Source organism: Rosa rugosa, chromosome 3, assembly GCF_958449725.1.
Source record: "Rosa rugosa chromosome 3, drRosRugo1.1, whole genome shotgun sequence".
NCBI classification, from domain to species: Eukaryota; Viridiplantae; Streptophyta; class Magnoliopsida; order Rosales; family Rosaceae; genus Rosa; species Rosa rugosa.
In genome coordinates, this window is record NC_084822.1 from 4237513 (window position 1) to 4240989 (window position 3477).

The 3477-nt window shown below is 40.6% G+C and overlaps 1 pseudogene; it reads left to right on the plus strand.

Moving 5' to 3' along the window:
- The first annotated feature begins 453 nt into the window (after positions 1-453).
- Positions 454-1492, plus strand: LOC133737047 (pathogenesis-related protein 1A-like; annotated as a pseudogene).
- Positions 1493-3477: the final 1985 nt, after the last annotated feature.

Here is a 3477-nt window from a genome sequence, read left to right on the forward strand (position 1 = left end):
TTGCATTAATAATAAAGGTAACGATAGAATGACCATTACATATCATTCCGCTACCATCTACAGATAAACAAGAAGTTGTGATGTATAAACACCACGGTGATACATAGGCTAAGACCATTCATTTGACAAGTCATGCTCACTTATTCAAAGCAAGCATATTTAACTATGACCAGTACACATAGTAATAGGCTAGTTTAAGTAGAAACTAACTAAAGGGTGGGGATAAAACCTGATAGTCCTTTTGGACCCAAGAAAGCCAGGCCCAAAATCCATCTTCACTGCTCCAAGCCCAAACCATCGACCCAAGAAGCCCATCAAGGACAGAAGACCCACTAGACATTTTAGACCCCAATAAACCAAGCCCAAAGACTAATAGTTCTCCAAACCCAGCTGGAGGCCCAAAAAGCCTAATAAGGTCCAAATCAAGCTGCCCTGCTGGACACCTCCATGATGATGGCGCCGCCGTCAACTTTGGTCGATCAGTCAGCCACCACTCTGACAAAGCCCTTGCCGTCACAATCACCCAGAGCTGGGTTTGAACACAACCCAAATGCACAACCAACCATATTGATCTGGACACCCAGAGATCAGATGGTTTGGCCTTGGCGTCGCCGCTTCGAAACACCATCTGCTCCAGCCACATTGAATTGACATCCAGCGATATCCATGCCAGACCTCTATGAATCAACCTTGAGGCCTCCTTAGGAAGGTGAACCGGTGTCGTTAAGACGTCAGAGGTCGTGCCTGGCAGCGCCCAATCATTCTTGTGTTAAGTTTGATGGCCTCTATGAAGCCATTAACAACCATCCCTCTCGGCATAGTCTGCAACTCTGGCAACTGCAGTCTTGGGCAAGGCTGAAACCAGCCCGATTTCGACGAACAGTGATGGAGAGACGCACAGCCTGCCGTGATGCAACATCATCCCCAGCAAAAGCAAGATCAAAGTAATCCGAACCTAGCTAATACAAGTTAGCCAAGCCCGACCCCATTCGATTCGAAATTTCCAACATAGCTAGAAAAACCAGTTTGCTATGGAGCCTAAGACTAAATCCTCTGATCACTACTGCAGCCCACAATACCATGAACCGATCTGCCAGTGAATATGGATGTGGATGCGATGAGAACCTCTATGGAAGCAACCCAAAGGCGGCGCTAGGGTTTCGAGAGATGTCGTTCTCCATATAACTCATTCTTATTTGTTCGTGAATGAACATTCCCATTCTCATGGACAATATGGTGAGAACTTAGCCGAAGCTTCTTGGGACATGACACCTTTAGAGGCCGTGAAGATGTGGGCGGACGAGAAGGCAGACTATGACTATGCCTCCAATACATGTGTTGATGGCAAGGTCTGCGGCCACTATATACTCCGGTGGTCTGGGCAAAATCAACCCATGTTGGGTGTGCCAAGGTTCCTTGTAAGAATGGAGGTACTTTTATAACATGCAACTATGATCCTCCTGGTAACTATGTTGGCGAGAAACCTTTCTAGACTTTCACCTCGGATAAGGATGCCAATTTTCTGAGGAGTTCGGCTCCGGCTTATAACCACATATATAAATGAGTATTTCTATTTTTTGCTAGCTAGTTTTCAATTTTGATTTTAGTATAGAGAGAGGGCATTTGTAATTATATTAATCCTCTTGTCGTTTACATGTAATCTGCACGTATTGATTGAATCTAAAAAAAAAAAAAAAAAACATTTTACCTGTGTATATGTTGTTCTTATAATGTCCCATGTGGATCTTGGATTATTTCGTGATTGACCAAATCTCTAATGTGGGACTTGGGCCCTAATTTCCAGTGTATGAATTGGATTGTTAATTGATTTCATGTGCAAACCTAGAGTGAGGTTGCACTTGAGGGGGCGTGTTAAAGAGACCAGATCCTAGATTTGGAAAGTGACAAAAGAAAATATAACTTATATGTAGGTGACTCTTACCCAATTGTACTGATACCTTTTGTGTTAAATCCTAACACCTAATGGGTGGTCCAGTTGGGACAGTATTGGTACAATGGTGGACTACGAACAATGTTTGTCGCTATTTAACTAACCCTACACTACAAGAGAAAATGTCATCGGCGACAACCCAAAGTTATCGTAAAAAGTCTAAATTTCTCGCTTAATTGAAAATGTGACGACTTTGGGTTATCACAATCAGTTGTCGCCTAATGTGACGACTTTGGGTTATCACAATCAGTTGTCGCCTAATGTGTTGTAGGTATAAGGTTTACACTTGATGTGTTGGCATCCCTATACAAAGCACTGAAGAAGCCTACAAAGTTCATCAAAACTGATCTCGGAGAATTTCAGGTAATTGCATCTCATGCATAAGCACGGGATTGCAACATGTGTTGCAATCCCCGAGTCAGTCCTAGTCAACCCTACATTTTTGGGAGTCCAATTTTGGAAAGTATCTTTTGGTTTTTAGATTTTATTTTACAAAGATATTTTTCAACTGATAAAATCGTGTTTTTGAAGTCCTAGGTGATTTAGGATTTGTTTATTTTAATTGAATATCTTTTATTAAAAGATCTTTCCTAGTAGGAGTCCAATTAGGGTTAAGTCTTAATTGTTGAGAATTTATTTTCTCCTCAATATATTCAGAAAAGTAGCGTTGATTGTGGAGGGATTTTGATGCAAGAATTATTATGTGTCTTGCTTGCTTAGAAAGAGTTACATAGGAGTCCATCAAACACTTGTTCCGTGTCTAAGTGTTTCATTGTTCATTCATATACATGCATTGATTCTCTCGAGATCAGTAGAGAAGATTGGTGGTGCAAGTGGAGCGATATTTGCAGATCGTTCAAGTGAAGAAGAAGGTCAAGATTCAAGACAAGCACCTCTCTAGTGAGTCTAGAGATTGTAGCCGCGTAGAGAGCTATGTGTTTGTAAAGAACCATATCCTTCATCAATAAGTTGATTGATTTTATTTGGGTTCTCAAGAGTAAGAGCCCCGCAATATTTTTAATCTCAAAGTTGAGGTTTTCACTGCGTAACCAAAATTGTGCTTTCTGTGTGAATTTTTTGATTTCTGCCCAGTAAGGATTGCAACGTGTCTATCAATCCCCGAAACCCAGAAAAACGTTTCATCCAAGTATTTTCACTTGGTATCAGAGCGGGTTCTAAAGCTTTTTAGTTGATCCGAGGACATGATGGAACGTGAATTTGACAGAGCTGCTGGTTCGATAAATTGTCCCCCATGTTTTGATGGTGGAGATTACTCGCAATGGAAGATCATGATGAGGTTCAAGCCCAAGAAAAAAGTACAAAATGTTGCTTTCTCTTCTGTTAAAATGAAAGAAGTAGATGATAGTGGTTCTGAGGATTTGGCTTTACTAACCAAAGAATTTAAAAAATTTCTTAAAAATAAAAACTCCTTTGGTAGTACTTCAGAAAGTATATCTGAATCAAAAAGAGGGCAATTATCTGAAAAACGTTTTGACAAAAACAACAAAGTCAATAATTTTGATCAA